This window comes from Colobus angolensis, unplaced genomic scaffold (assembly GCF_000951035.1).
Source record: "Colobus angolensis palliatus isolate OR3802 unplaced genomic scaffold, Cang.pa_1.0 Scaffold7, whole genome shotgun sequence".
Taxonomy (NCBI): Eukaryota; Metazoa; Chordata; class Mammalia; order Primates; family Cercopithecidae; genus Colobus; species Colobus angolensis.
The window spans coordinates 16,395,560-16,404,707 of NW_012120709.1; the positions used below are offsets into that span (position 1 = coordinate 16,395,560).

The 9,148-nt window shown below is 41.6% G+C and overlaps 1 pseudogene; it reads left to right on the plus strand.

Moving 5' to 3' along the window:
* Positions 1 to 5,339: 5,339 nt before the first annotated feature.
* On the plus strand, positions 5,340 to 6,501 carry LOC105501192 (annotated as a pseudogene).
* The last annotated feature ends 2,647 nt before the right edge of the window (positions 6,502 to 9,148 follow it).

The following is a 9,148-nucleotide window of genomic DNA, read 5'->3' on the forward strand; positions in this document are numbered from 1 at the left end:
CATTAGAATTATTTTACTAGTAACTACTTATGGAAATATCAATTAATTGGCAAATCAAGGACAGTCTCCTTTTCATTATAACCACTTGTTGTTTGGGAGAGCAATCTGCCTACCTTATAATAACATTTGATAGAGTTTAAATGTTTTGATCAAGGTTTTTTTTACCCTGCCTGGAATTATCAAGATATGATTCATGTTTGAATTGTGATTTTAACTGTTATGAACTAAAACATTAGCTCTAAGTGATATGGACAGGAGGCAGAGAAATGCTGGGTAGAAAAGGATGGTTCCCCAGCAAAGGCCCCACCCTCAAGCCTGGAAACCCATGGCCCTAAATGGAAACAGGCATTCCTGTTTTTGCACCCAAAAGTTGCCTTTTGGCCCACCACACCCCCTATCCTGTACCCATATAAACCTCAAACTCCAGGGCCCACAGTCAGATGAACAGAAGAGCAGAACAGCAGCAGAATGGTGGAGCAGAGAAAAGAGGAGATGGAACATCTGAACATTGAGAGGAGTTCAGCTGGGGCTGCTTGGAGAGGATATCGGCTACTAGATGGCCAAACTCCAGGGGAAGATCATCTTCCCACTCCATTCCCTTTCTAGGTCCCCATCCATCCCACTGAGAGCCACCGCCACAACTCATAAACCCCCCACATTCACCAACCTTTAAGTCCATGTGTGACCTGATTCTTCCTGGATGACAGACAAGAACCCAGGTACCAAGGCGGCACTGAGCTGGTTAATACTTAAGCCATCTGCAGACAGCAGAGCTAAAAGAGCACTGTAGCACACCCACTGGGGCTTTGCGAGTCACAGGCACCAACCGCTAGATGCTACCATGGGGCCAGAGCTCAAAAGCACTCACTCCAGCTCCTGCACCTGCCTATCTGTGTGCTCCCCATCCTGTAAGGGATTTGAGTGCACAGAAGCCAAACAGATGAGGCACACCCCTGTTGCACGTCCTGAAAGGGGGGTCAGGGAACTCCCCTGTTTCATAAGGATTAAATGGCAGCTCATAAACTAACATATTTTATGAAACTTTTTTTCGTTTTAATAATGGGGTGTGTATGTGTCTATGTATAGGATATGCTGAAGACTTTCAAATCAAATAAATCCAGTTCTATGTTTTAATCAGCCTGTGAAAGGCCTCTATCCAATATTTTATGATTTTGAGCTTTAATCATAGATGAATACCTCTGAGAACCTGCCAATACAAGGATATTGCCCATGGATCAAGCAGAGTTTGGGTCAAAGTGTTTCAGGAACAGGAGCATCAGGCATGAAGGTCCCAACATGGAATGGTTGGTGTATTTGAGAATGAAAATAAGATCACTGTAAGAACAGGTGCGGTGGCTCAAGCCTGTAATCCCAGCACTTTGGGAGGCCGAGGCGGGCTGATCACGAGGTCAGGAGATCGAGACCATCCTGGCTAACAAGGTGAAACCCCGTCTCTACTAAAAAATACAAAAAACTAGCCGGGCGAGGTGGCGGGCACCTATAGTCCCAGCTATTTGGGAGGCTGAGGCAGGAGAATGGCGTAAACCCGGGAGGCGGAGCTTGCAGTGAGCCGAGATCTGGCCACTGCACTCCAGCCTGGGCGACAGAGCAAGACTCCGTCTCAAAAAAAAAAAAAAAGAAAAAGAACGGCCCAGTATGAGATTGCAGAAGTACAGAGAACCCAGATTGTGGAAGGCCTTGTAGACTTCAGTAAGGATTGGGGACTTTACTGTAAGGACAATGAGAAACCACTGACAGATTTCAAAACAGCCATGATTCCCTCAAAATTTGTTCATTAAAACATCTGTTTGGTTGTATTATGAAGACTCAGTGAGAAAGAATAGATATAAAGCAGATGAGTTAGAAAGTTATTCCAGGAGTTCTGTTGGGATGTGGTGCTATGTTGGTGGTAATAAAAATAAAGACAATTTCACAGATTTAATAAGTACATGGGAAGTGAAATTGATATGGTATTGTGGTTACTGATCAGACTTCAATAAACCGAAAGGCCATAGTGCCAAGGGCCATCCCTAGAACTGCTCTGACTTCATGCCCCAGCCTGCTCTGACTACAAAGCTAGTGCTCTATAAAAATCCAATCTTTTTCCAGCTCCCTCAATCCATGCCTGGACCAACCTTCAGATTCACAGGCCTTGTGCTCTATATTTGCATGTGTGTATACTAGCCTAAAGCAATTGCCACTTACAACTTCAATTGTATGTGAAATTGTGCTGAGTTCCAAAACAATCCACTTCTGGAAAATGGCGTCCTTAAAAGTTAAACGGTCCAGCTCAGTGGCTCACGCCTGTAATCCCAGCACTTTTGGAGGCTGAGGCGGGTGGATTGTTTGAGGTCAGGAGTTCAACACCAGCCTGGCCAACATGGTGAAACCCCATCTCTACTAAAAATGTTGAAAATTAGCCAGGTGTGGTGGTGCATACCTGTAATCTCAGCTACTTGGGAGCCTGAAGCAGGAGAATCACTTGAACCCAGGAGATGGAGGTTGCAATGAGTCAAGATCATGCTACTGCACTCCAGTCTGGGTGACAGAGCAAGACTCCATCTAAAAAAAAAGTTTAATATTCTTTCTCCTTTGTTTACTATCTGAGAGTCTCAGATTTAGAGCCCCAATCCATATTCTCAATTATAAATTCTGATAAAGTCTGAAACCCTAAAATTAACTTTTCTATATCTCATTTCCCTATGAGAGCAAGCCACATTAACACTATTTGGTCACGCTGACCTAATAAAGGCCTTTTCGCCCATCAGTGAAAATCTGAGACATAGGGTTGATGTCATACCTGCATTGAAACACTGACTTCTCTGCTTAAGGTATATTTACAATTTAGGACATCCTGGGTCCCCCAGGGAAAATGAAGTACATTAACATCAAATATCTGTGTACTTCATTACCATCTTCATGAAAATGTAGTAGAGAAACTTTCACAATCTGCTTATTTCTCTTAGGAAGTGGGAAATTCAGGATTACAAATGCTTGTCAAAGCAAGACTATAGCCTACCCAAATAAAAGGAAATACTAGGTCAAAAATATAAGTAGCACGTAATTCAACACAATGCCTAAATGAGCATCTTTTGAAGTACAATAATTGTTTGGAATTTTTTTTTTTCTTCTTTTTTTTGAGACGGAGTCTCGCTCTGTCGCTCAGGCTGGAGTGCAGTGGCCGGATCTCTGCTCACTGCAAGCTCCGCCTCCCGGGTTTACGCCATTCTCCTGCCTCAGCCTCCCGAATAGCTGGGATTACAGGCGCCGCCACCTTGCCCGGCTAGTTTTTTGTATTTTTTAGTAGAGACGGGGTTTCACCGTGTTAGCCAGGATGGTCTCGATCTCCTGACCTCGTGATCCGCCCGTCTCGGCCTCCCAAAGTGCTGGGATTACAGGCTTGAGCCACCGTGCCCGGCGGAAATTCTTCATCCACTAAGAACTATTTTTTCAACCTAGGGGTAACTATATGGGAATTGGGTCACCATAATACTTATTTATTCCATTCGGTAAACAAGTGAAAATGTGAACCAAAATTAAGAAAATTTAATTGTATGGTCCTGTATAATGACCGATGCTTACTACCTATCCTCAGACCCCCTTTCCTTATTCTAGAGTCCTTTATTAGGTATGAGTCAGATACACACTGTGGAGAAAACGTAGACACCATGAGGTCCAGCCGGAAATAGACTTGGCAGGTTTAGGACAGGAAACCTGGCCCTATCAGTACTTCTGAGATAGAGGGAAGAGCTCCCTTTCCCCTCCCAAGGCACTAGGACCCTAGGGAGATAGAAACCCTAGGCACCCAAGATACATGGACAGAAAGAAGGCAGATAGACCTATGCCTTCACTCTAGGTGTTCTTCAGTGATACTGCAGAGGCAGTGTTAGTGGGATAGAGGCCTGCCCAAGGCATCCTGATGATAGCTGGCTAGTGAGAAGAAACGTTGAGACATAAGAAAGGGATGTCTCATTTTCATGGAAGAATTGAGGATTTCATACCTTCTTCACTTGTGAGCTGCCTTTTGCTATAAGCCTAAATGGAACTACTCCTGGCTTGGTGAAGTTAGGAGTGAAGTGGATGATAGAGGTAGCCCCCAATTATTCCAAGGCAAAAAAAAAAAAAAAATGTAGGTAAGAATTCCATTACTACTGTATTTCTCAGGATTATTAAAACAGACAGACTTGGGATTTAGAATTGATGTTGGGAAAGTTTTATATTAAATATAGAAACTACATAGTGATGAAGGAATCAGCAGGCAAAACTTACCACTTCTCTGAATACTGTTCCTTATATAGAGTTTTCTTCGTAAACACTTAGTATATTATAATCAGTAACCATAGCAGCATATGGATTTGAATATATGCTTTTAAATTCCATATAATTGGCAAAATGTGCAGTTGAATTGTTGCTTGGTGTGATTTCTTTTTCTGCTCAACAGGGATAAGTGGGTGTCAAGTTGGACTACTCTATAAAACAGAACTGAAATGTTTTTCCCACAAGGTCATGGGGAAGGAAACTGAGCAAAGAAATTGACTTCTATTTGAGAGATATGGGTCTAATATTTAATCAAGTATCCCCATGCCAGGCACTTTACTTAGGTTAAATAACCTAATCCTCCTCAAGCCACCTGAGGCATACTTATTACTTTAAAGATAAAGAATCAGGCTTAGGAATTTAAGCAGCTGACCAAAGGTCACACAGCCAGCACATGGCAAAAGCAGGATGTGTTTGTGTATTTCACATGGGCATTTCAGATTCCAAAGTCCGTGCTTTTTCCTAGGACATCCTAGTTACTATCTGGGCCATTTTCCAAATGAGAGGACCAATAATTCGTTTCCTTCCTCCTTTAACAGATGAGAAAATTGTATCTCATAGTGGTTAGCTGTCTTCTCAGTCACATAATTGTTGTGCCACAAAACTCAAACCCAGGACTTCTAAGTCCCTTTCCAGAACTCTTCCCATTATGAGATGACTGTGACATTCTAAGTCCAGTTTACCATTATTTAAATAAGCCATTTATAACTTTTGTTGACCATATACTATTTAACCTAGGTGATATCTAGGATCACCCTGTCTCTTAAAATCTAGACAAGACTATTTCCAGTCCGCAACACACCCAATATTGAAAGTCCAATTCCCTCTGCAAGGTGTCCATATATTTCTCCAGGGCTTATGTTCTCCTGAGCACCTCTTGCTTCAGTTAATTTCTTGTTCTCCACTTTGGCACCTTGCAGCTTTTTCTTTATTCCCAGTGGGTTCTTGAACTGGTATTCCACTATCTTCCTTGGTTTTACACACAAACACAAAAATCATTCACACAAAGACTTTGAGTAGCAGGTTTTATAGAAAGTTTAGAGAAGTTAGGAAATATACAGGGTTTGCACAGTTGACCCATAAACAATTAGATCTGAATAACAGTCAACCTAGTTCTGTAGTCTCTCTGCTGATTTCTCACATTGCTCAGCCATTCTTTCTCCTATATGACCTCTGCCCCCATCGGCAATTTTGTTTCAAATGAAAAATTATTCTACCTTCCATTTGTTCTGCCCGAAGACTTCTCAATTCTATCATGGGGATAGGATTTTTCATTCCCAAATGCTCCATCGAGATGTATTCTGGATTCCTGTAGCTTAAAGGGAAACTTTTACAATGTCCAAAGCCCTTGATGTCCTGCAACTGAAGGAGGATGTCCTTAAATTCCTTGCAGCAGGAACCCACTTAGGTGGCACCAACCTTGATTTCCAAAGGAAAAGTGACAGCATCTATATCATCAGTCTGAAGAGGATCTGGGAGAAACTTCTGCTGGCAGCTCATCTATTGTTGCCATTGAAAACCCTGCTGATGTCAGTGTCATGTCCTCCTTGGCCAGTGGGCTGTGCTCAAATTTGCTACTGCCCCTGGAGCAAATCCTATTACTGGCTGCTTTACTCTTGGAACCTTCACTAACCCAATCCAGGTAGCCTTCCAGGAGCCGTGTTTTTTTGGTGGTTACTGATCCCAGAGCTAACCACCAGCTTCCCACAGAGACATCTTATGCTAACCTGCCTACCATTGCTCTGTGTTCCGCTGATTCTCCTCTGTGCTCTGTGGGCATCTCCATCCCATGCAACAACAAGGAAGTTCACTCAGTGGGTCTGATGGTGTGAAGACTGGCCCAGGAAGTTCTACACACAAGTGGCACCATCTCCTGTGAATACTCATCAAGGTCATGCTTGATTTCTACTTCCATGGAGATCCTGAAGAGATTGAAAAGGAAGAACAGGCTGCTGCTGAAAAGACTGTGACTAAGGAGGAATTTCAGAGCGAATGGACTGCCCTAGGTCCTGAGTCCACTGCTACTCAACCAGAGGTTGCAGGCTGGTCTGAAGGCGTGCAGGTGCCCCTGTGGCCATTCAGCAGGTTTCGACTGAAGACTACAGTGTTCAACCTGCCACGGAAGAATGGTCTGCAGCTCCTCCAGCTCAGGCCACTGAAAGGGTAGGAACCACCACCAAGTGATTTTAAGCTGTTCTTCCATGGGCTCTTAAGCAAGATGGAAATAAGATTGATGGTAAGTAAACATCCATTTAAAAAATTTTTTTTAAAAAGATGTTTTCAAGACCATTCCTCCCCAAAGCAAATTCTACTATGAACTATTTTAAAAAGAAAAGAATTTTTTTTCTTTTTTTTACCACCCACCAACTATGTCACATGCTCTGAAAAGTACACAGGGAGAAAATCTGTCCTAAAACAGTAAGTAGCTAACCCAATGAGAAAATAAATGCACGGAACTCAAACGTCTCTTGGGCCTCACCAGCCTGTAAAAACAATGAGGTCACATAACATTTACCCATACAGTCTCTCCAGCAAGCTCACCTAACCCCAGGAACCCTAGCAAGGACAATCTAAGAGAAATTCAGCCAATCCAACTATGACAACTATATAACTTACAACTAGACGGGGGGAAAGAAATCTGAAGGCTGAAGAAGGGAGTCAACAGGATGATCACAGGTTAATAAAATGGCCCACTTTAGGTTCAAGGCGGCTGTTTAGATTTCTGAACTTGAGCCACCAGGATTCAATGATATAGCTTCTAAATGTCTGTTTGTTTTTAATCTATTTTAGTTTCACCATTAAAAAAAAAAAAAAAAACTAGGGTTATCTGGGGTTTCCATTTCTGACCAAGTTAAAAGTATTAACATTCAGAAAACAATTGACCATGGAAATTATTTTTTCATGTTACTTAATTTTGTTATAAGGATGAGAAAAACTAGTAAAGTCTGTGAAAGAGTAGTTTTTTCAACCAATTTTTAAACGATGAAGTTACCAAGGATTCTCCATCCTTTGTTCACAGTTTCAAAATCCAAAGAGCTCTGAAACTCTTGAGTTTTTAATTTATAAAGTTCTGGCAATGTCATCTGGTAGCAGAACCGGAACTGAACACGTATGAGGCTGCTTGTGGTCTCTATTCATCCCACTTCATGGAAGGAGTTCTGTGTTTCCTGTAGAAACATGAAAATGTTTGATCACAGGGTGTTCCTCCAACTATACTGAAGGAAGTGTATAAAACATGCAATACAGAGTTTATCCTTCAAAAGTCTTGAGTTCCAGTCCATCTTGAGTTCCAATCCATATTTGGCTCCAAGGGTTTCGGAGAAAGGATTATGGATCCACACTGTCATCTGCTAGAGGTAAGTGAAGGCAAAGGGAGGAGAAGCCAAGGGAAACTGGGGAAGCTTTTATGGTTCCAAGGCCCACATTTTCAGAAGCACTAATTAGAACATGTGATCCATCAAAGGGAGAGAACATCAGATATGGGACTGTGTTGTAGACATGTAGAGTCTAGTGGAAGTTACAGCAAGTGAGAATATCTGGGAAACCCTGCTAAGTCCTCCAGTTGAAGCCACATTTGCCCACTGGGACCTGCTGCCCAGCCACTCACCACTCCCTACAATGTAAGGGATAAGGCTAGAACTATAAGATCACAGATATTCTTGGTGGAAGTTTTCCAAGCCTCTCCTTTCTCTCCTTTTATTAAAAAAAAAAAAAAATCTAATCATTTTAGTTATTTAACGTTCCCTCAGTGCTTATTTGATTTAGGAAAAACAAAGATTATTTTAAAAAGAAAAATAGAGATAAGAGTAAATAAGGCCCTACTGAAGTAGTTCTCTAACTTGACTCACATCAGAATCACTTGGGAAACTTTTTAAAGATTGATCCCTAAGCCATCCCACCCATTCCTTGCCCCTACAACCCACTGAATGAGGAGCTCCTGAATTGGTCTCAAGGCATATGCAGTTCTCAAAGTGCCACAGGTAATTTCTATGTGTAACGGGGTTGAGAACTACTGCTTAATTTTTTTTTTTTTAATCTTTAAAGAGGAAGAAAGGAAAAGACCTTTTCTCTACTTCCATATAAAAAAGTTCCTAGCATCTAGAAAAGCCCAAACAGGGGTAGTAAGCACACTTTGCCGTTGTCTTGATCACATGTGCTAATCACACAAAGGAAGTTTCACTTCTGTAAAAACTATCAGTTTCTCTTTCATACTTATCATTTGCAATCATAGATGCGTTAAGCAATTTTCAGCCAATGATTTTATCTTCTTCATTCCTGAGCTTGTGGATATACCTTACATTTAGGTGCTATCAAGGATTAAGGGAATATCTGCTACATGTCAGATGAAAAACCAGCTTCCCAGAAATTCTCTGGTGTGTTGGATGGAATTTAGCAAAATGTCTTGAATAGGAAGTCAACTTCTTTTCTTTCTTCTGCTGGAATATCTACACGATAAATTTCCTATTCCTTATATGTATGACCAAGGAATTTGGTTCTCTCTTCTTTCTTCTGAACCACCTTAATGTGAGAAAAATGTTGTAAGCTAGTTTCCCTCTTATTTTTAAAATATGGCTCCATGAATCCTTTCTCTTTGACTTTATCATGTTTATCCCCGTGAGTGTCTGGTTTCTTGGTGGAGCTGAAGATTCCTCCTCTTCATCTACTAGTTGGGGGATATTCTTCACCTGTTGTCCTATTGAACATATCTTGCAAACTATCATTTATTTTTCTTTCTCCATTTGGACTTTTTCTCCCTTCTCCTCCTTTAGGTCTTCTTCTCAAAGAGGCTACCTTGATCCCTGGGTTAAATAAGCTTCCCTGTTATTGTTTT